We start from the raw sequence: 25,477 nt of genomic DNA on the forward strand, positions 1-25,477 counted from the left end.
CCAAGCTCTTAGGGCTTGTTTAAGACCATACAAAGCCTTTTTCAGTCTATAAACTCCATCTTCCTTGTCCTTAATCACAAAACCAAGTGGTTGATCAACATAAACTTCTTCATGTAACACTCCATTCAAAAATGCTGATTTCACATCCAACTGAAATAGCTTCCATCCTTTCTGTGCTGCCAAAGCCACCAAAATTCGAATTGTATCTAGCCTTGCCACTGGTGCAAAGGTCTCATTGAAGTCTATTCCAGGCTTTTGAGAGTAACCTTTTGCCACCAGTCGTGCTTTATTCTTCTGAACAGAACCATCCAAAAAAAAAACCTTGCCAAAGGTTAAGCCAAGACCCTCCCAAATGGCTCTTGCCAAAAGGCATGACACTTGCCTAGCCTATCATCTAGGCCATACTCTTAAAGCTTGACGCAACTTCTAGATTGCCAACTTGGGGGACTAGGGAATGCCCTACGACTCCTACTAAGTTGGGAATGCTCGGTCACGATTGTGCAAAATCTTACAAGTTCCTAACCCAGAAGTTACTTCTTGACCACGAACTTGGGGGACTACTGTTTACACCATAATCAACCGAGCATATCTAGCACCAAAATGACTAGCACCAAGGCAAACACGCCTTCTTCCCTGCCGAAGGAAGACACCTGCCGAAGCTCCCGACTGCCGAAGCTTCTAACTACCGAACCTAATCTCCGAGATGCGTGTCGGCACCACAACAACTTGCACAAAGTCCCACATCGAAACTTTGTGCAAGCCTTCCATTTTCACCTCCCTATAAATAGGGAACAGTACCCAAGACAAAAAGGTTAACTACAGTTACTCTGCCAAAATTACCATTCTTAGCTGACTTAAGCATCGGAGAGCCTTCAGCCGGCACCACACCGATGTCCGAAGCTTAACGACTGCTTCTTTCACTTTGTCTTCTACAGGGTACCTAGCTACCGAAGGTCCTAGCCATTTTCCCTGCTGAAGACGATCCCCTTGTCTCTAAGTTGACCCTCTCCTAAAAAGAGCATCAACATGTACCTTTTACAGGTCTGGCTTTCAATCCTCCCTATTGTCTTAGGTTGTTCTCTAGCTGCAATTACTGAGGTGTCATTCAATTTCCAAGGCTTGTGGGGTGCGTTGATTAGCAATGTTGGGTTTGTGTTGAGGAACATTTACTCAAAACGCAGTTTATAGAACTTCAAGGAGATAGATGGGTTGAATTTTGTATGGTTGGATCACTATGCTTTCACTCCTCTATCTGTTTCCTGTGGCTATTTTTGTTGAAGGGTCTCAATGGGTTCAAGGGTATCACAGAGCTATTGCAACTGTAGGAAAACCATCTACATTTTATATGGGTGTTGTTAACTAGAGTGTTTTCCCATCTCTATAACCAGTCATCTTATCAGGCTCTTGATGAAATTAGCCCCTTGACATTTTCAGTTGGAAACACAATGAAGAGAGTGGTGGTAATTGTATCTACTGTGTTGTTCAGAAATCTAGTTAGACCTCTTAATGCACTCGGATCCGCCCTTGCGATATTTGGGACTTTCCTGTATTCTCAGGCAACAACATCTAAAAGGCAAAAGGGCGGTGAAAAGAAGAATTGAATATAGTTTTTACTTGGTCTGCTTCAAGAGTATTATTCTTTGATCTGGTAAAATTTGTGATTTGCTCTGGTTTACTCCATAGCTAATAGCTATAAAGTTTTAGTAATGTCCAAGGTTTTATTTCGTGAGATCTTCTCTTTGATATTTATCTTCATTTCTCTGTGTATTAATGGTAAATTTCACTAGGATTGATTATGCCTTTCTTCTCCCTATTTCACTTGTTATATGCTTGTTGCTTGCTAAGTTTTGTTTGAATTGTTTAGTTTTTGTGTTTATTTGTGTCTACATACCTAAGAAGCTAAGTGCAAAGTTCTTTTTGGTTATACACAAGGTCTTAAATATTGAAGGTTTCGGAAATATCTGTGGTTCAAAAAGACAGAAATATCCATAAAAATATTGGGAAAATATCGATATCGATAAAAATTGGATAAAAACAACGGAAATTGTGATAAATACATGGAAATTTTTAATGAAACTTTAGAAGAAGTTTATCTTGTCAATCATCTATTATTTTGACTCAAAAAATTGGAAGGAAATGCATTACATAGTGGGCTTGAGTGATTTAAGTTGATTATATTGCGAGTTGACAAACTCCATAACTTAAAAAATATGGAGTAATTGATGAAGGAGAATTAAACACCCATGGTAATTTATTTATCATTTTTCAGTACAATATTTTATACTTTATAAATTGCATGGTAAAATACATGAGTAATCTTACTTTACTGAACATGGTACACGTTCTTATATTTATTATTTATAAAAAAATAATAATAATTAAATATGTAAACCAACTTGATTTGTCATGAAAATTAGGCACTTTACCATGCTTAAAAAATAATAGTGAAGATTGAAAATTAACTAGGAACATAAATAAATTTATCCAAGGAAGAATTAAATAGAAAATAAAGAAAATGATTATAGAGATTTAAGTAATTAAGCAACAATTTAAAGGGAAATTTAGTAATATAAGTACTTATAATGAATAATAAAATAATCAATAACATTAAATGGATTAAATAGAAAAGAAATAAATTATATTAAGTAATTAAGTAACTGATCAACAATATAAAACAATAAGTAATTATGTTAATTTCTATTTTGAGAAACAGCTTGCAGCAGTTATAAATACGAGATTCCATAGGCCAAAAACACAAAGCGATGACTATTGTGATGGTTAAGTGGATACATATCTTGGAAGGGGGAGGGGTTCGAACCCCTGTGCGCCTAACTTTTTAAGTGAACTCTTTCATTTTTGATATATTCAGTTTGATCATATCATTTTACTTACAAGTCAAATTTTAACTTAGAAAGAACAATGGTAGGAAAATTACAAAACCAAATACAAGAGTGATCATAATAATGACACAAATTAGCTAAATTGTCAACAACCATATTAGCCCATAGTTACCTGTTCTTTTTGCGTGCTTCTTATTTCTTGGTATACGAATTTGGGTACTCTTATCAGAATTTTTTTTATACACTTCCTATAATAAAATTTCAACTCTTTAATGACCCTCACTATTCATAAATCCAGATTTTTCTTAAAATTGGGGAAAGGTCATCATAGATCAGTTTTCCCTACACCGGAAGTCCTGTGTTCGAATTTCACCTTTCCAATATCACTTGTGCCAAAAACCAAATAAACAAGAAGAATGAAAAATTAGAAATTAGTAATGATTGAAAAACACAATTTTATATTATAGAACTATAGATATCATAATCCACATGGGATTATTTTGTCAGACCAGCCGTTACAAAATAATATGCAAATTAACAACACAGGTCAATAAAGAAAGAAACGAAGATTTCTCAGCAGAAAGGAAGCAAAATTGCCAGAAAGAATTGGTAGGCAAAGTAGACTATGCTATTTCAATTTTCAATTTTCAAATTTTAGGAAATACATGTATAAATTAGGAATTTATGAACCTACAGTCTTATTATAAAAAAAAATAGCACAGTTCTTAAACTTTTTTTTTTTTTTTTTTTTCTTTTTTCTTTTTTTCTGATTAACTCGCTTCTTCTCACAAATTGTACAAATTAGCATAATTCTGAAGTTCTTTGAAATTCTTTGCAACTTTCCATAACCTTTAAAATTCATGATCTCTTTTTCATCATAAGATGTTTTTTGTGTTTTGTTTGTACTGTTGGGTACCTTTTCATCAGTATTATGAATTGAAATCACTCAAAAACAGTTCACCAAAAAAAAAAAAAAAAAAAAAATCACTCAAAAACATACATAAAGAAATGACAAATTGAAATCATTCAAAGTATATTTTTCCAAGAAAGGAATAAAATTTGGAAGAGAAAAAATAGATAAGAAAAATAACCCATTCCTAAATTTTCTTTGGAACATTTACACTATGACCCTACGAGGTTCGGATCCTGGGTCTGTCACTGGACGTGAGGTAGATCAATTTCATCTCTTATCCTAATCCCTCCTTTTGTAACAATTATAGGACACAGACAAATAGTTATCCTGTTTTTTTATTATTTTGGGAACATTAGAATTCATATCTGTTTCAAGCGTCTGCAGCAATATCGAAGTAATAGATAACTGCACAAAGTTCTAAGATGTTTTTTTTAATCTTTCAATATGTTAAGAAACAATGGATGGATGCCTGTTCAGATAGCATTTGAGATGTATAGATACCATGACAGTTATGATATCAAATTAGGCTTTTTAAAGCTCCAATAATTTTATAAATGAATAAATAAATAAGACCTATAATTGATTAAAATGCAAAACATTCATAGCAGAAAATTGAGAAACAATCTGTTAAACAACACAAGCTACAAGATCAAATATGCCACCAACACATATAAATATTGTATTGACGTTGGACTGCAACCCTTTTATAACAGAAGCAATGACCTCTACCAAGCAATCCTAGCTTCATTCCGAAAATATAAATAAATAATATAACTTTTTGGTTACAAAGTATAATGTCAGTCCAAGTAAATTTATCTGAATTTGTGCAACATGCAGTTCAATAACAACTTTATGACCATCTAAGAAGAAATTTACCCCAGAGGATTGTAAATGTGTGGTGTTCATCTTGGTATAAAATTATACATGATTGAACTTACTTCCTCTACCTTAAATTTTTTGGATGGCGTGATCAAGCAAAGATTTTTCAATGCAAACAAAATTACAAAAACATCAAAAAAAATCACTCTCTGTAATCAAATTAAAATTTACCACATCATCTCTAAAATGTTCCTCACCCGAAGAACGGATTCACGAGTACTTTCACAATCTGGGTCAGATTGTTTTGAAGAGCTTGAAGTTAGCACTTCTCTCAGGACCTTACATGTAAAATGTGGTTCAATTAATAAGTAATTGATGCAGGACGCATAGGACCTAAATATATTAGTGCATCAGTAATATAATTTAAAATTGCTGATTAAAACAATTAAAAAGAAAGAAAACCAGTTCCAAGGAAAATGTTTGGCATATACTCCAATATCTTTGACATATTATGCTATGACAACAATTTTTTATTTTTTATTTTGAATAGAAACAATTTGTATTCAAAGACCTTCCATCTAGAAAAGGAAAGACAAAACATTCACTTCCAATATCTCCAGAATAATTCAATAAAATTAGAGAAATATAAAAAGTGGATACCAGGCTTTGACAATGCCAGTCTCAATATTCTTCCAAACATTCTGAGGAATCAGAGAGATATCTTCATCCTGGTAGTATAGACAAGCACCAGCAAATCAGTGCTAATGAAAGCCTCAGCAATTGGCCCTCACAATTTGGACAGGCAAGCTCTCCCAAGCCAAGAACACTATCAGCTGCGGCGAGAAAAGACTGCAGCAGACGTCGCTCAACAAATGGGATACAATCTACAAGAAGTGTCATTGCCATAGTCCTCACAAGTAATGATGCATCAGATGAAGCAAGGACAACCACCAGATTCCATGTACTTGAAACCATAATCGACTCAGGAACAGATGCAACCAATCCAGGTGAAACTAAATTTTTGTAAAACATGGAAGACTGAAGGGCAGTTCCTCCACTCAAATCATGACCAACAAGTTTTCCTAAGAGCTTAAGGGCTATAGATCGTTGCTCAGATTCAGGATGACCCACATAATTTTACAGAACGAATCAGGATGACGAACCTCGCATTCCTTGAGGGAATGGACACCTTTGGTAAGTAAAATCAATAGCCATTTATCACTCTGCAAGCGCCAAGCAATTTTCGGTGCATTGTGATCGGTTCATAATTGTATATCATTTTGTACCCTTCTAGCTTATAATTTGGTTATGTTTTTTAGTTAAACTTGTGCTTTTAATCCTTTTTGTGTTTATCTTTCAGTTCATTGAGCTTTAGGTAATAATGATGGCTTTAGAGAGCATAATTCATGCAATTCAAGCATGTTAAGGCCTAATTTGGATGAATGGATGAAGAGCTTAAAGACAAACTCATTTTGGCTACAGCCCCCTGCCAGTCCAGTTCCGTAGGTCATATTGCAAGCTTTGTTTCAACAACCTACATAGCTCGAATGAGGCTACATTCTTCATGAAAGTTGTTCCAATTGGTGTGTACTATAACATATCCAAAATTCAGCCCCATTGGATAAATCTGGAGTCCGTTACCTAGCAAACACAGAACCATGCTCAGGATGGATCTTATCAGCGCGGAAAATGAGTTAGCAATTTGTTTCGGCCTTAACTTCTTCCTCCGACCTTGGATTGGCCTAAATAACATATGGCTGGAAAGAAGACATTCTGAACTTCAATTTCGAGTGCTTAAAGTCCTAATTTGATTAAGAGAAGCCCAAGTTGTAAGCCCTTGAAGTTGCTGGTCATGCTGACCTCAGCATGTGCTGGTTGGATGCTTGGTCATGGTGAGCTAGGTATGAGCTATCATTTCTGGTTGGAAGCTTGGTCATGGTGACATGAAGATGAGCTAGGGCTGCTGGTGGGATCTATTGGTGAAGTGCATCACCCAATTTAGATTTTCTAATACAAGTGCATCAACCATTTCAGATTTTATAAAACAAGTGTTGTATGCATTAGCCATATTGAATTCAGATTTTCACTTCCCCTAGGCCTATAAATAGGGAAGTTCTCTAAGCTTGTAAACACACCCCAAGGGGGGGAGCTCTCAAACACTTCTCTAGAGCTCCCTTCCCTTCTCCCCCTCAAATTCTCTTAGTTTCTCTTTCTAGTTTTCAATTGTTGTAATGAAATCTTTTGTGCTGAAATTTTCCTTAAGTTTTTCTTAGTTCCACTTTACTTTTCATTATGTAAATTCTTTTCTTTCGTTTCAAGTTGAATTAGTTTCCAAGTTTCAATTATGGTTTTTGTTCTTATTCATTATGCTTATAAGTTAATATGCTAGTTTGAATAATTGATCACCATTTAGGCTTGCATGTTAGCTATCTTGGTTTGAATTAAGAGTATACACCATGCTTTAATTCGAATTGAACTATGAATAGGAAGAGTATGTATGGACATTCGACAACAGGGATTAGATACATGCTTGGTTGTTTAAATTGTTCTTCTATGCTTAATGGGTTCCTAATGCTTAATTTTAGGTTAGACAACAAATGATCAAATTAGGGAATTAGGAACACAAGGTTATGACCACACACCATGGCTTAATCATACTTTAGCTAGAATCAATCCATTAATTTAATGGAACTTGGGAACTTATCTGCTTGAGTTAGTTATTTCTTTCTTCCTTATTTTATTTATTTCCTTTCTTTTTCATTTCTGTTTTGTGTAGGAAAAATGAATTGGATCATTCAATCACCAATCCTCGTGGGATCGACCTCGCACTTACATATGCTATACTACCAAACGGCTCGTGCACTTGCGAGTATCACAAGTTGAGGATGCAGCTTAATCCATTTTGGTGCAGCTGTATTTACGCGACACATTGCAAGAACTACTTTTTATTGCAGAACAGATGGAGCCAATCACATTATTAAGGCCAAACTCATGGGGCACAGCAAGTACACAATCAAGCACAACAGAAGCAACTTCCCAGCATCTGTTTTCTTGAAGGGTCAGAATGGTCTCAGAAATTACTTCTATACCAATCCTCCAATGATCAGGGAACTGGTCAACTGACGTAGATGGGAAAGAAATTTCAGAATCATTTCCTTGAGCGTCATTAACTCTTTGTGCAATTGATGCCAAGAATCTTGAGTACATAAAACACTCTGTTGATGTAATAGTCCTCTTCTTAGATAGTTGATGATGAAGATTCCAACATAGCTCAGTCGTCAAGTAAAGCTTAACAATAAGAACCTCCAAGTGTTTTGAGAATTCTTCTATTTCCTCAGGAAATAAAAGATAAACCTTTTTATTCACAATATCAGCACCAACATTGTTACCTTCTAACTTCTCGGAGGCCTTATCTTGACTTGAACTGTGGTAGACATCACTGAGGAACCATGAATGTGACTCCAGTCCACTTTCATGTTGTCCCTCAGTGGGCAGCTCCAGTGGGATGGCACCAAAGAACTGCAAAGTCTGAACTAAAACTCTCCATAACACTCTGGAATGCACAAAGGTAATTGTGGAAAGAAGTTGGCTCAAAGGCAGTAAAATCGGCCCAAAAAATTAAGGACTGCAGCATTTCCCTCCTCCTCTGAGCAGATAAATCAGGAAAAACAGACGCCAAAATGAAAATTGTCAATCCTCTGTTGTATACTTTTTCTCTAGAATTATCTTGGTTAGCACCCTGTCTGATGTTAGTGAAAAGCTCATCAAAGCATAATGACTCAAAATTAACACATGAACCATCTACCAATGATCTTTCCTCACCAGACACCTTACATAAAGAATATGAAATGATTGGTTTCAACGAAGAAAATACAGAATCAAGAAATGACACATCGCAGTAAGATGCCCTACAAAGACATGCCAGCACTTGCACCACTCTAGGTATCTCAGGCACCATTGCTTCCATGTGCTCGGTTACAATGGCTTCAAGTGTATAGAGGATGTTTGCTTTGGCATTCTTTGAAACATAGCCTTACAAACGGTCAGAACTATTTCGAGCAGAAAGCTGCTCTGTATGTAGAAATGGCCATGAACACAAATCAGAGAACCAACACAAAATATCAGGCACCATACTGGAAGGAAAAGACCTCAACTGCAACCCAACAGCCTCCAAAATGTTTTCTCCAAAAGCTTCAAATTGCTTTTTTGTATTAGGAAAGAACTTAAAGAGCTCAGGGTAAATGACACAAAAAGATTGGTCCTGATGCTGCTGATCAGCAACTTCAAATCCTTTAATGGATGCAGAAACAATTTCACCCCCTGATTCTTCATACTTTCGACTGATAACATTATCTACAACAGAAAGTTCATCTGCAAATGTAGACAATAGAGATGTCACCTGTGGTAGATCAGAAGCCAGTAAAAGCTGGTCCTTCATGTACTGTCTTGCATTACAAGATACTGCCATCCAAGCAAGAAATCGAACAAGAGGGGATATGCATCTAGGAAAAGTGGAAATCCTTTGCATCCAGACTGAAGGTGGAATCAGACTTCCATAAGGGAAACCATTTTTATTGATTGCAAAGCCTGTTTCCTCATCGCCACCGCTTGAAGAAATTACCAATCTTTCAAGCAGTATCCACCGTCGTTGTATCCCATGTTATGTTTCCGGCTCCAACTGCAGATTGTTTGCTTTGAACTGATAATACAGGGATCTTAGCATCCCATTTAAGTACTCAGCGGATCCTAATGCAATGTCAATCACATGTTCTGGAGCACAGTATAGCTTAGTCGCAGAATTCAACAAGAATATCATACACTGCATAAGAATTTCATGCACCGAGTGCTGCTCCATTCGCAATCGTTGAATCAGAAAGCAGCACAACAAAGCTTGATTTTGTCGAACCAAGGTGATGGCATCTGCAGATTGTACATCAAGCGGAGACAACCTAATGACTTGTTCATCAAATCCTATGGTGTAGTACGGACTAAGTCCTCCATCTGAAACCTTTTCTCAGTACTCTCTGTCTAACTCCGCAGCCTCGAGCAGAATTTGAAGAACAATTTTGTCTCTTTTCCTTTTAAGAAGAAGAGATATTGTTTCTAGGTCATTCTTAGACTTTCCAGAGACCATTCGCATCCCAATTTCATGATTTTGTCGAGTCCTAATCCCACTGATGTTTATCTCCTTCATTAACTTTGGATTTCCTCTAAAAGACATCATAAAAAATGGATTGACATCGCACTCTGCAGCCAAGAGCAAAGCATCTATAGCGGCATCATGACTCTCAATGGTAATCTCATTCTGTGAATGCAAATCTAAGGCCAATCGCCGAAATTCAGAAGCCCTGAGCTCGCAGTCTTGATAGGTTATAAGTTGGAAATAATCTGCTTGCAAGAGAAACCAGCATCTAGTTTTAAGTCAATTTGAAACCTGTGTGGAAAATGTTTCCCGACCAGATGTTTTGGTTAGGACAGAGCTGTTCTCATTAGGACAACTGGATATACTTGTCAATACAATGTTATGCAGTTCTGTAGGTGCAAAAAGAAGACTGGCGTCTTCTGAAATGTCAATTTTTACGGCTGTATCAGAAACATCTATCTTCCCGTCAAATTCATCCTGGCTGTTTGATTTTGAAGCTACCCCTTGGTGAGAAGCTGAAGAATGAAATAAACCAGATAAAGATTCAGGTTCCAGTGGTCTAGGGACAGGAGATGTTTGAAGGTCAATTTCAGGAGGTAGCTGCATGTGAGGTTCCAATATCGAGAGTAGCACACTGCATCAAGAATTGTATATCCATCAACAATCCAATATAGCGAACAAAAATTGTCATACGCAAAAACACAATAATGTTAATTTGAAATATAAAAATCAATAAACAAAGTGGTATGCGGGAAACAAAAGGATAACATTCACTTGTGCATTGTGAACTGTGAAATGTGGTAACAGTAAATAGAAGATTATTCATGCGTTGTAAACTGTGGTAGCAATAATAGAAGATTATTCATCTTATCTTCAGAGCCATATGGAATTTGAACAACATGAATTTGAATAAAGTAAGAGTTGAGCAGGCAAAGCCAACAAGTCAAAATTGCATTTATAATCAATTTTTTATACAAATATCCCCCACTCCCTTTTAAAACTAGTTATTATAAATTTTCCTTAAGACAGGCATGTATTACCTAGTAGCAACTGATCCACGCCTCCATTCAGATTCCAGTGAAGGAAGAACTGCTGGTTTCTGCACTGCTCTGCGAATTACATTGACGGCAATAACACAATTCTCTTCCTGCTTTTCTGGATGTGCAGAAGACAGATCTCCAAAGGCTATTATTCCCTTCAATCTTTCTACAGCAGGATCAAGGAAAGGCTCCAGCATCTCCACAAGAAAGAGTATCCTATGCTTAACTTCCTGAAAACGGAAAAAATTACACAAAAAATAAGTTATCTTTTTTTTATTTATTTATAAAGAAACATAGCCATTATAGAAAGATTCTTTTAACTCAATAAATAAAAGTAAGCTTATGTAGCGGTTATAAATCTCAAGAATACCAAAGGGGATAATTGACAATGACATTACAAGAAACTAACACTAACTATCCAAACAGAAACATTTGAGCCCTCTAGCTATCCAACACACTAAAATATATACCAAAACAATGAAGCAGATAAACTTTTAAATTACCAATCATTATGACAAGAAAACCACAGAATGCAATACCTTATTCTTTCCTAGCATATCATCCATGTGACCAGAGAGCGCCAGAACAATGTATTTTAAGGCAGCACGAGCACGAAGCAGGGAGTGGCATGCACCCTAAAACAAGAGCAATGACACAGTTTTTACATTATGAAAACAAAAGCTAGCTGTCAGAAAATGCATGACATTCAAAGTTCATGTAAACCTAGTACTCTATCCTCGATAAAGTTTTATTATTTATTTGAACCCAAAAATATCTCATGTGCAAAAACAAGAAACTTTAACAGCTGACCCAATTGTCACTTCATCTAAGTTTGATCTTATGCATATACGGCTCAACCTATCTTCATTACCTTTGACAATCTGAGATGAAACATAAGAGCATTATAACATTAATGTTTTTTGTTCAAATAATTGAAAAGCATACCTGAATTACACCCAAAAGATCCTCTAGAAACTCTACAGCCAGATCAACCTGTGTTCAAACCAAAAAGAAGAAGTTCGAATAGAAGTGTAAACACACGGGAGAACTAAACCACACCATGAGAAAGTTACAGCAAAAGAAATCAGACTCAGACAAACCTTTGCAATCACTTGACTTAGCCAAGGTGCTAGCATGCCACAACAGAGATCAATCAAAACGCATGCAGCCTTAGCCTGCAAGACAAAACAGGTAAACACAGTTTGTTCCCAAGTGAGAACAATATATTTCTCGAAAAATAAAGCTTCGAGCAATAGGGTACGGGTTTGTGCTTATTAGAAGTTATATTTATGGAATATATATACTGCTATAAGTATCCATGAAATATCAAACATTCTCACAAGTAAAAAAAAACTTATTTCCATTTATACGCCTTGAACCAACCAATGTAATCCTTTTCTACACCAACAGAATATTATTTTTCATCCAATTGGTCATATTCTTAAATGCAAAGAATGTTTCCCTCATTCTCACATATATATATATATATATATTTAAGTATTAGAAATAGAGATGAATAGGCAAGGATAGAATTCTAAGCAGGCTAATAATAATAAGCAAAGTCACTAACATGCGATGGTGAATACGATGATAAATAGCCAGCACAAGCATGAAGTGGACGGTATAATGATGAACACGACGTTGCTACAATCTGCAGTAATAACACCATGATCAGAATAATATGATCTACTGGTCAAAATACAATATCAAATTTACCAAGCCAAAATGAATATAATTTTCATTAACATTAAGCACAACCTGGGAGAGGGCTTGTTGAACAATTGGCTGTTTCCATAGAGAAACAATTATCGACAATGTCAGATGGACGGCTAACAAAGGGACGAAGTGCTATAAAACCCAAAGAAGAAGAATATGTGAAACAAATTGACCAGAAATCACCCCAGAATTCTCAGTAATATTCAGAAATCAGATCAATGAAATCCATATTTCGAATTTACTGCAGAAAAAAGTTTTAGAAACCCATTATGTGTAATACTGGAAAACTTAATCTTTGAAAGCAAACAAAGAAAAAAAAGAGTCCCCCGGAAGAAGCGGAAACAAACTAGACCAAGTCAATTGGTCAACGAATCTAAGCTTAAACATAAAAAACAAAAGTAGAAAATAATTACCACTTCAGACCAAGAAGAAAACATTAAAATACACACACACACACACACATAAACATATATGTCTGCATTATTGTCTGATGAAGTATAAAACTACTTATTGCAAAGCAACATTTCAGAAGGCACACATTAGGGTTTAACCAGAAAGACAAAATTCTGGTTTCGAAAACTTTTAAAAATGAGTGTCGAATTTCAAATTATTAGGACATCTATACGACATGACAATTACTAGGAAGAGCGATTAGGTGGGACAATCAACAGTAATGCTTGAATTAGCGGTAAAGCATACCAGAAGTCAGAAGTCCTATCTGCTAATTTGCTGCAGAGCTGAGGCTGAGAAACATCACAGGTTAAATTGTAAGTGGATAGATCAGAATAGCAGCGAACAAAAAACAGACATCAGAATAGCAGAGGATGCTTATTGAGTTTAATATCGCTATTGCTGTAATCAACCTGTGACGCACAAGCATAAAGAACATGTAAAATCCCTTCCTCCACTGCTCCTATATCCAAGATGTTAAGATAGCTTGAGTCCCAGTGATCATCAGGCAACTGGAACTCTTCTTCAAACAAGTTTGAGTAATCAACTAAAGGAGCCGGATTAGTTATTTCTGATTTTACTGCTTCATCTCCATATGTCACTTCACCAGGAGGTGTTGATCCTTCATGTGCCACAGGCTCTGCAAGCTTATGCAGAACTCTAGCAGCCTGAGATCAAAAGCATAAAAGTGTCGAATCATGTAGTAAAATTAAAACCTGGCCAAACGACCATCAAAAGGAAAAAGTGAGGAGACCCATTAATTACCATTCTGCAAACAATTCCTTAATCAGAATCTTTATATGCCTTTCTCAACAGCACAAAATTGCATCTGCACAGAATACTATAGAACTGGATGTTGACAGGACGAAAGGTGAAGTGCCGCGTGATCTCCGTGGCTGCATACAATAAAAGGAGCAAGCTATAAATCATCTAAGACCATAAATAATGAAAAAGTTCATTTAATATCAATCCTCTATACAGGAGACCGTTCTACAGTCCAAAGAGGGGAACATTGGAATAAAGTTGTGCATGTGAAGTCAAAGGCAAAAAGAAAAAAAGACAATGATGAAGAAAAAAAAAGAGCATAAAAGAGACCTCAAAGTTAGAAGACACGGTTAAGGCTGATGACAGTTGACTATGTTTGGAAACTTCAGAGTCTGAGATATTGCCTTAAGACTTTGCAGCTGTCCTGCAGTATCAATACAAGACAACATTATAGTAAGTACATTGGCATAGCTGAGTGACCGAAATGTGTAATAGAGTGCAAAAAGATGAGAGATCCACATGAGCAATGATGACTGAAATGCCAAAAATTATAGAACAAAGTCAAATTTACAGCTAACAGCAAACTTAACAAAATGCTTCAAATGTGTCATTCCCAAAAATGATCGTTGTCATATAGACATCTGATGCGCAAAATGCTTAATGCAGCTTTTACATGACTTAATTAGTAAGGACTTCGATTGTTGAACCATTGGAAATCAATTATTTGATGGGAACATGCTTTACTAAACATTGGAACAGGAAAAAGGAGAAAGTGTTTCGTTATTGCACCTTAACACTGGCCTGTAATTCTTAGGCTTGAAAGAAATACATGAATTTCCAATGATTTTAGCTCATTTTTAGAGTTAAGTTAAATACAGGTTAAGGTTTATGAACTCTACATGAACTAATGGACCAAGCAGAAGGCAGCTCCCAATCTCATAAAGCTAGATTGGCATTTAACCTGCCAAAGACCCCCATTCGGGTAATGCTAGAGTAGCATTTAGCCTGCCGAACTAATATATGCACAACATATACGAAAAGATGCCAATATGCGCTTTTTCAGGAAACTCTTTCAAATCAGCGTCTGACCTTCAAAGCCAAGACTTGGCATAATTAACAAACTCCAATCCTTTAATTCACTTTATCAACCAAAACTAACCAAACAAAAGAGCTTGAACTACTAGTACTAGACTTGATTTTACTGCAATAACAGCACCCAACAAAATTCCTTTGATTACCAGTCAAACCTCCAAACAACAATCTTCTAATTACATTAGCTGATATCTTTACCCTAAAGGGTCTAAACTTCCTACACTTCTTTCCCATATAATCCATGCATATTTGACCCCAAAAATAAAAATATCCCTGCACATCTGTCTAAAATAACCTTTGCACAGATTGCCACTTAAAACCCTAGTACCTACAACCAACCCTCAAACGTGTCATCAATTATTTTTCCCTTAAAAACCTTTTAACACCCTCTGTCACCTCGATTTTGCAACAAGGTGAAAGAGGAAATCAAGGTAGATGTCTATATTCCATAAAACATGATAAAGGAGCAGTAACAGATAATACAAACAGGATTAAAAATAAGTTATACATGCAGTCTCCCCATTTCTCGTATTCTATTCTAGAATAAAAAAAAGGGAGTTTCACTAAAATACCCAAAATGGGGCTGAAATTATAAAAATACCCAACACCCAAAACACTTTATAAACATACCCAAAACCCATCATTACACACACTCAAAACCCATTTATAAACACACCCAAAAAATATACAATTGTTGATTGTGGGGTTGATTTTGGGTATGTTTCTATGTTTAAATAGTGCTTGGGTATTTTTATAAATACATGTCTAGGATTGGGTATTTTTATAAATATCTAATAAAAAAAGGCTTCCCCACATTCAAGGAAAATCCTTTCCTGACCTCGAGGGGAATGCTTTTTCCAGCTCAAGGGAAAAGTACCTCACCCACTTTCTTTTCTATTTCCTCCCTCCTACTTCAAAACAAAGAAAATTACTTTCCCCCACCCCCACCTTCCTTCACTTTTCCTCCTCCAACACAACAGGTAAATAATTTAACTACGCATCAGTATTAGTCTAATAATCCCCATAATGTACTATGAGAAATGAACAGATAAATAATTTAATTAGCAATGAGATACATTTTGTATGCCTCTAGCAAGCGATTGGCAGCTGGCCCAAACCCATGAAGCTGGGGCTCCTCCATCATGTGTGTCCTGGGACGTAGTTCCTACAAAAGCATCACATTTCAAGGTTGCAGATAAGCGTACATACCTAATACAGACGCACACACCAAAACAACTAACAAAAAGGTATTTACGAACTCATGCGCGTCAAATAAATGTCAACAATCCAACTGTATTAGCTAAAAAGTGTATTTCCAATTGGCAAGGAACTGGAACAGAAGCTTAAAAACTATCTCGTATGCCAACCAAGACAGATACGTGAATAAGGAATCCACCCAAAAGCATAAATTTCAATCATTATGGTGAAAGCAAATATACTTTTCTTTTTCTTTTAAGACAACGAGTTCATGTATCACCAGCGCATCACTTTTCCTCTTTAGATATATATTATCAGTAACAAGTATGCCAAAATCTTTTAATTTGGTACAGCAAACAGGAAAAGAAAAGAAAAGAAGGGATAGCAGATTGTCAAAAGGCAGTGTATACGAAAGGAAAGAGCAGGTCAAACCTTAGTGTAAATCGTATTGAATGATCTTGCAGTTTCTAGGAAAGATTCCAAATGTGCACGCAATCTGGACTCCATCTCTGCATAATCCTCATCTGGGTTGTATGCATGATGCAATAGCGGGTAATCAGAGCAAGAAAAAGAAGGAATCAACTGCACAACTTGGGCGAAGTTATAATTAAATAAAAGGCTAAATTATTGAAATGCCCCTATAACTCAATTTCAGTCTCAGTTTCCCCCCTGAAACTCTAAGTGTCTCACTTTCCCTCCTGAAACTCCACATATTGTCTCACTTTGCCTATATTCCATCCAGCCCTAACAGAAGTCGAAAATTGGGGAAACAGTGATGGGGACGTTGTTAAGTGAGACTCTGGGGTCGTAGGCCGAAGTGGTGACAGAGAGAGAGCGATCAGATAGTAAAGTTGAGCTCTTGGCGCCGAAAGGCAGGGACTTGAGGGATCGGAGAGAGAAATAAAGGGGGATGATGTGGAATTGCAGGAAGTTCAGCAATGGCTGACCGGAGTGAGAGAAGGCAGCGTTTGTGGGGGCGAAGATGGTGAGAGAAGGAGACTGTGAGAGGAGGAGGGTTTGAGAGGCGAGATCGAGGGTCATAGCCATGGAGGTGTAGCCTAAATCTGAGAGGATTTCGGCGGCGTTGACGAGGGTTTGGGTGGGGTGGGCAGAGGGGAGAGAGAGAGAGAGAGAGAGAGAGAGAGAGAGAGAACTGAGAGGACGATGAGAGAGAGAAGCAGTTGGGTTGCCACCATTGTTGGAGGTTGTTCTTCGTTTCTTGGAGTTTGGAGAGGGGTTTGGTTTTGCAAATGAGTCCGGGTGTAGTTGCAGATTCAGAGAGTATCTGAATTTGTAAGGGAAGGTTGTTTTTGGCAAGTTAAGATTTGACGACTTCTGTTAAGGCTGGATGGAATATAGGCAAAGTGAGACAATATATGGAGTTTCAGGGGGGAAAGTGAGACACTTAGAGTTTCAGGGGGGAAACCGAGACTGAAATTGAGTTACAGGGGGCATTTCAATAATTTAGCCTTAAATAAAATGTACACTGAGTCACTGACAACCCAAATTTGAGGGAGCATTTAGGCCCGGGCACGGTTAGGGTTAGGTCAAATTTTGACTGACCCGTGGGTCGAACTGATCAAGACTGCAGTTTTTGAGTTAGATCGGGTCAAAAATGAAAAATGAAGTTGAGCTAACCCGACCATACATGGTTCGGTTTTGGTTTTTTGGTCGGTTCTGGCTTGGGCCCAAAATTAGTTTTTTTTTTTTTTTGGGATTTTTGTAAAAATGTCAAATGAACTTATACATTAATTTCAATTTGTCATCTTAAATAAAAATTGAAGCAAAATGTTACCTTAAGTTTTCAAAATTCATGATTTGTCACTTGACTTTAACATCATCCAATTTTGAATGGTATTTTAGTCTTTCCAATATGTAAACCCTCATTTTTTTTTAATATAATTTAAATATAAAGCTATGTAAACTCTCTTGTTTGGAAAGACTAAAATACCCTTCAAAATTGATGTAAAATTGAATGATATTAAAATCAGGTGACAAATCATGAATTTTGAAAACTTCAGGTGACATTTTTCTTTAAGGTGACAAATTGAAACTAATGTATAAGTTCATGTGACATTTCTACAAATATCCCTTTTTTTTTTCTTCCAAAAGTACAATATTGTTGAATTTTTCAAAAGCCCAATATTGTTTTCCTTTTTTTTTTTTTTCACAATACCAGTTTGTCAAACAACCCACCAATTAAAGCCCATTTCGTTTTCCTTTCCCAAATTATGTAAATTCAACTATAACCTGTTTTTTTTTTTTAAAGTATCTAAACTATCAAATTAAATTTTACAACCTATGACCAAAAAAAAAAAAAACAAGTAAAGTACCAAATATATTCACTTGTATTAGTTAAGGGAGCTGCAAATAGAACATGTTTTGCAGCTCCCATGGCTTCTCCATCATCATCGTTCCAATTCGACGAAGTGTCAAACCTGCAACCTGATCAAATATCACAACTATGGAATATCAGAGCAGAAAATGATTAGTTCTGCACAAAATGACAGAATCTAAACGATTGAAAAACAAATATAGACCAGTCAATCAATCAATAAATAATTATTCAATAAAAAAACTAATTAACCCAAATATTAGCATTCGTTCATCAATAAGATACTAACACAAACATTCTACATAAGGAAAAAATGGAGAAAACAAATAAAAGAATGAATGCATAAAATACATATTCAAGACAACTCAATTAAACAAATTGAAACAGATTCAAGGCTAACAATCGAACCTAAAATACACAGTTTAAAAAATCAGAATTTAAACCTGAAAACAATAAAGAAAGCATCCAAACATAAACAAAAGTAAATTCCATGTATGTCTACGTCTAGGAAAATGTAGTAATAGAATGCAGAAGGGAAAGCTAAGCCTGAATTTCATCTTTCAAATTGATGAATACCACATTGCTAATTTATTAATAAATTTGATCACATCGAAATCAATGATATTATCACCTCAGTGCAAAGACACAATTCGGACCACTGTGACATGTTACAAAGAACAAATTAGATAATTCACAACACTGAATACAGAAAAATTGAACAGAGTATCACAATGAAATCATTGTTATCTGGAGTGTTTTACGTACCATCACTATAACCAATCATCTTATCAGGCTCTTGATGAAATTAGCCCCTTGACCTTTTCAGTTGGAAACACAATGAAGAGAGTGGTGGTAATTGTATCTACTGTGTTGTTGTTCAGAAATCCAGTTAGACCTCTTAATGCATTCGGATCCGCCCTTGCGATATTTGGGACTTTCCTGTATTATTCTTTGATCTGGTAAAATTTGTGATTTGCTCTGGTTTACTCCACAGCTAATAGCTATAAAGTTTTAGTAATGTCCAAGGTTTTATTTCATGAGATCTTCTCTTTGATATTTATCTTCATTTCTCTGTGTATTAATGGTAAATTTCACTAGGATTGATTATGCCTTTCTTCTCCCTATTTCACTTGTTATATGCTTGTTGCTTGCTAAGTTTTGTTTGAATTGTTTAGTTTTTGTGTTTATTTGTGTCTACATACCTAAGAAGCTAAGTGCAAAGTTCTTTTTGGTTTTATACAAGGTCTTAAATATTGAAGGTTTCGGAAATATCGGTGGTTCAAAAATACGGAAATATCGATGGAAATATCCGGAAAATATCGATATTGATAAAAATTGGGTAAAAACCACGGAAATTGTGATAAATGCATGGGAATTTTTAATGAAACTTTAGAAGAAGTTTCTTTAGTCAATCATCTATTATTTTGACACAAAAAATTGGAAGGAAATGCATTGCATAGTGGGTCTGAGTGATTTAAGTTGATTACATTGTGAGATACATGAGTAACCTTATTTCACTGAACATGATACACATTCTTATATTTATTATTTATAAATAAAAAATTAAAAAAAATTAAAGATGTAAACCAACTTGATTTGTCATGAAAAATAGGCACTTTACCATGTTTAAAAAATAATAGTGAAGATTGAAAATTAACTAAGAACTTAAATAAATTTATCCAAGGAAGAATTAAATAGGAAATAAAGAAAATGATTATAGAGATTTAAGTAATTAAGCAACAATTTGAAGGGAAATTTAGTAATATAAGTACTTATAATGAATAATAAAATAATCAATAACATTAAATGTAATAAATAGGAAAGAAATAAATTATATTAAGTAATTAAGTAACTGATCAACAATATAAAACAATAAGTAATTATGTTAATTTCTATTTTGAGAAACAGCTCGCAAAAGTTATAAATATGCGATTCCATAGGCAAAAATCAAAAAGTGATGACTAGTGTGGTGGTTAAGTGGCTACATATCTTGGAAGGGGGAGTGTTTCAAACCCCTATGCGCGTGAGTTTAAGTGAACTCTTTCATTTTTGATAAATTCAGTTCGATATTTTTTCAATAAATGCAATTGAAAGTACTTGAAATGCATGTTGTCTTGCTTCACTATGAGAGGATTCTTTATGGTACAAGTTCTTTTTGCGCGCTTGTTATTTCTTGGTATACGAATTTGGGTACTCTTATCCAGTGTCTGAAAAATCGATATTATCGCCGAAATATCGGCGATAATATCGGATTTTTGGAGCTGCGATATTTTGAGCACCAACCAATTGGATTTCGTCAGAATGTCGAAAATATCGCCGAAAATATCTGCGAAATATCGGCAGCGATACTATCGTGAAAATCCAACCTGAAATGGGGAGAATATCTCGATATTATCGAAATTATCGATAATATCAGTGTTTTCGCGAGTGGCGCAGAGAAGGCGTGAGGAGGCGTTGCAAGGCGTTGAAAGGCGGAGTGAGGCGAAGCAAGGCGCACTTGATCTGGACACTCTGAGGCGGAAGAAATTTTGCAACTCTGCAAATTTTGGTGCGGCTCTGCGAAGAAGACGACTTTGCGAGGAAGACGACTCAGCCTTTTTTTTTTTTTAGGTTTATTGTAATGAAACGACGTCGTTTCGATTGAAGTGTTTTAAAAAAAACTTAAAGTGAAACGATGTCGTTTCACTTGGAGGGTTTTTAAAAAATGAAAACACGCTTTGTTCTTTTTTTTTTTTCCTTCCCTTTATTGTAATAAACCTAAGGCAATAATTAATATCTTCTTGCCTATTCTATATTAATATATTAGCTTTTCTACTTACCCTTTTTGAGCATTCGTATTAGCTTTTCTACGTTCAATAATTAATATCTTTTTTTTTTCCTTCCCTTAGCTTTTCTACTTACCCTTTTTTTTTTTTTCCTAAATTAATATATTAACACATGGAATTATATATATTGTATAGTACAACCCTAATTTCTAACATTATTAGATAATCTCCATCAATTTCAAGAATTCTCTTCATCTTTCGACTGCAAGTAAGTTATTTTATTTCTCTCTCTAATTCTTCGCAGCTGTAATTTGAAGTTTTGTATAATTTTTTTTCAATTTTTTTAAAAATATATTAGTTATCTCATTCGTTTATGTGATATAGTAGAAATTCGACGTACATACATCATACTTGTACTTATATTTAAAAGATTGATATGGTTCAATAAGAATTAGTTGTACAATTTAATTGTATTGTATTATTCATGAATTTTTTTTGCAAGAAACAAATTGTTTTGAATTCTTTTGACCATGTATCTTACCATGCATTGTATAAAGTGTAAAATATTGTACTAATTTATTATATATAAATGATTATGGTGTATTTAATCTTTTTTCATTAATTATTACATATTTTCTACACTCACAGTGTTTGCCAGCTTGCTATATAATCAACTTAAATAAGTTAAATCCATCATGCAATGCATTTCCTTCCAATTTTTTTTATGATAAACTAATAGATAATTGACTAAATAAACATCATGCAAAGTTTCAATAAAAATTTCCAAGTTTTTCTTACAATTTCCGTGGTTTTAATTCAATTTTTATGGATATCGATAATATCCCGATATTTCCATCGAAATTTCCGTGTTTTTGGCCTACCGATATTTCCGATATCACCGATATTTTAGACCTTGCTCTTATCAGATTTTTTTATATATATTTCCTATACTAAAATTTCAACAGTTAAGAGTGTGCCACATCTTTAATGACCCTCACCATTCATAAATCCAGATTTTTCTTAAACTTGCAGAAGTCGATATCATGGGATAGCTCAAGGTGTGTGCGAGTTACTGTGGTTGAGGAGATTGTTGAGAGATCTTGGGTAATTAGGATTTTATTTCTTTCCTTTTGTACAGATATTGTGTAATTAGGATTTTATCTTATTTCCTTATATAACCCTATTAGGGTTTACTACCTTGTATTATAAATACCTCATTTTAAAGAATAAAATATAATATGAAAATACTCTACCCCATGTTGTTTGACTAATATTTTGGTCCATCGTTTCTAATAAAACAAAACTGATTCTAGTATTGATATAGATCTCGAGAAAATAATAGGACTAGCTTTACTCTAACGTTGTCTTTTTGTATATTTTGGATCATAATATAATATAATTAAGTGGCTCTAAATTGTTGCAAATGCCATCAATTTTCAAAGACACTATTTACATCACAAATTTAGCTTGCTTTCTCTTTCTTCTAAAACAAATAACACCCTTACGACATGGAAAAAATCCATTCTTTTGACAAGAGAAAATAATAATTTGTGGTAAACGAGAAAAAAAAGATTAAGTTGATGTTGAACATTATAGTATAAAAAGAATAGGCACGACTGAAGCCAACCAGGATATGAGACAATAGATCTTCCAGAAGAAGAGTTGATCGATATAGGTCTACCTAAAGCTAGAGACACCAAAGATCCAACGGGATCTGAGGAAAAAAAAAAAACTAACCCTTGAATATGTAGTTTTCTCTCTCTTTTTCTTTCTCCCTCTCTTAGCGGCTAGGGTTTTTCTTTCTCAATTATTTTGTTGTTTGGGGTTACATCCTAGATAATTTGTTTCTGTTCTTTTATGGTTTGAAATTTTTTTCTTAAGAACTGGTAGATTGAATGATGGATGTGTTTGTTTCAGTTGACATTTGCTAACTGTCTCTTTCTATAGTTAAACTTGTTAGGAGTCTAAGGAAACCAATTATTTGCTCCCACGGTCATAATACAAACATCAATTTAAATCTTCTTGCAATTTTGCAAACCCAATTCTAATTAGTTAAAGCATGTCTATACCATTGTAAATGAAAAAAGGCATGTGGATTATTAATGAGGGGAAAATATGAAATCACATGATAAAAACAATGAACTGAATTTAAACTGTCTTCAATTAGGAGATGGCCAGGTCGTATTATAAGTTTGGTTTTATTACGAGCATGCGCATGCCTCCAAAAAAGTTTTTTTTTTTTTTTTGGTCAATGTTTGGTTTCAAAGAAACCAAAACGGGATAGATTGCAAACTGAGCCGGAAATACACGAACCAGGTAGAAGCAGCTAGACCTCAATACAAGGCTAGAACCAAGCTTCTTACCCAGTCAAATTAAAACGAACAACAAACGCTAAGAAACAAAAAGAAAAGCCGTAAAACAGGAAGCTGAGAAAAGCCGCACCCCCAATAACCAGTTGGCAAGGCACCCAACGCAAGACCAAAACCACCAGAGAAGTCACAGAAACCAAAGAACCGAGAGGAAGATGGTGATGGATACGCCATCACAGCTACAGAGAGCGCTACCATAATCCGAGAGGTAAGTGTCAAAAGCACTTTAAAAGCATCCTCAACAGCAATAGTATTACTGAGGAGAGACGCACCAGAACGTAACACGGTGGAGAAGATCCAACAACGAGACAAAGCCGCAAGGGATCGGAGGGGAACATTTACAGTAGGAAACAAAGACAAACGCACAAAAGCATAGCTGCCGACACCTCCAAAAAGAATACAGAGGCATAGAGTAGAGGGGCTGATAGAGCATAAAAGCATCTTTCTGTGAGGAATTGTCAGGAAAATGCCCCAACCATGACAATTCCAAAATTGTAGATTCATGGACCTCTTGTGGCTGTCAAAGGCCAGCCACCACCGCCGTCAATAAGACCATTCTTAACCCTCAGTTCAAGGATTTCCAACTCTTTGGATGGACTCACCACTACCTCACACGACGATGAGTCATTGATTGCAGACTTAGCCACACCAGTGGAGCCGTGTGCCCGTTTGCGCCCCCCTTTAGCACCAGCTCTAACCCCCACAGTTCCTCTAGTGAGTTTTAGAGAGCAGCCTGGGTTGAGCGACGGAAGAAATTTTTTCCTTTTTGACGGGGGGTTGCCACCTTCAAGGATAAATTTCTTCTTACTACGTTTCTGTTGTGTAGGCTGCTCCGTCTCTTTTGTGGGGTCAGATTCAGTAATCAAGGATGTCGTCTTGTGGAGTGCGACATCTTCCACAACCGCATGAATAATCTCAGACTCACCAATAAGGGTGGGGTCTTTACTGACACTAGCCAAGGAAAGTGCAGGGCCCAATAAAAAATTAACATTTAGGGTCTCAGTATTAGTTTCAGTTGGCACGCCTAGAGCTTCCTCTACTCGTCCTTTAGTTGAAGCACTAGGGGAACATGCATGCGTGATAATGGCCATTGAATTTGAAAAAAATTCTTTCACGACAGGATGTGAGCCCATCACTCCATTGGGAACCGTATCAGCGTGTTGTCCCCCAGCCGAATGCAAGTGGTCAGCATTGTCGAGTCTGTCCGCGCGTGCACTCCCAACGGGTCGGAGAGGAACAGCCGACTGCCAGGGAATCGGGTTCGGCCGGTGACGAGCATCTTCCACAGTCCTCCGCTTTCCCAGAACTTCCATCTCTACCAACTGAGAAAATGGTGTGCTACGAGAGTGTTTTACAGGGAAGAGTGGAGAGGGCCCCCTAGTGGCTCTCACTGCCAGCTCCGCTCCATACTTCATCCCTTCCTGAGCAACAACAGTGCCAAGAGTACGAACACATGGCTTACCCAAGAGATTTGCATGGCCAAGTCTGCCACAGCGGAAGCAGAAACGCCGCAGTCCCTCGTATTTCAGGTTGATCCAAGTTCGCTCTTCGTTTGCTCTGGGTAACCAGAAACCAAGCTGAAGTGGTTTTGTCGAGTCAATCTCGATTCTCATCCGTAAAAAGCTCCTGGTTCCATTGGTGGCAGGGTCCTCAACTCCAATAACAGAGCCAATTCTCTCTCCTACCAGATTTTCCACGTTTTCGCTCTTGTTTTTTCTCTTTCTTGTTGTGTTTGGCTTGATGGACATGGTTCCCTCGTCTCTTATGGCTCGAGCTTGGTAGCTTTGCTGCTGTGAATTTCTCTCTCTCTCTCTCTCCGACCATGGAGAATGAAGTGGAAGTTGCAGATCAGCTCACCATTCACCTTGAAAACAACCTGGACTTGGCAGAAGACAGGTGTGGCATTACTCTTGCCGGCTTCCTCATCACTGAGAAAGAACCTCAGATCGGTGGAGTGAAGAATGCCCTCCAACGTGAGTGGCGCAACATCGTACACTCGGACGATGTCAAGATTGCATGGGCTAGTCCCAATG

At 36.2% G+C, this 25,477-nt stretch overlaps 2 pseudogenes across 1 annotated transcript; one reads left to right on the forward strand and one right to left on the reverse strand.

Moving 5' to 3' along the window:
* The first annotated feature begins 1,026 nt into the window (after window positions 1-1,026).
* On the forward strand, window positions 1,027-1,601 carry LOC110754846 (xylulose 5-phosphate/phosphate translocator, chloroplastic-like; annotated as a pseudogene).
* A 3,441-nt stretch (window positions 1,602-5,042) lies between these two features.
* LOC110754849 (uncharacterized) lies at window positions 5,043-25,192 on the reverse strand (annotated as a pseudogene). Its single transcript, XR_015833713.1, has 15 exons — window positions 23,953-25,192; window positions 23,528-23,830; window positions 18,309-18,420; window positions 14,017-14,110; window positions 13,687-13,817; window positions 13,335-13,589; window positions 13,121-13,214; window positions 12,514-12,603; window positions 12,326-12,406; window positions 11,856-11,930; window positions 11,701-11,748; window positions 11,295-11,390; window positions 10,756-10,985; window positions 7,505-10,349; window positions 5,043-5,826 (listed from the first exon to the last, which is right to left on the reverse strand). The product of XR_015833713.1 is annotated as an uncharacterized LOC110754849 (transcript).
* Window positions 25,193-25,477: the final 285 nt, after the last annotated feature.

Source organism: Prunus avium, chromosome 2 (genome assembly GCF_965620075.1).
Source record: "Prunus avium chromosome 2, drPruAviu1.hap1.1, whole genome shotgun sequence".
Taxonomy (NCBI): Eukaryota; Viridiplantae; Streptophyta; class Magnoliopsida; order Rosales; family Rosaceae; genus Prunus; species Prunus avium.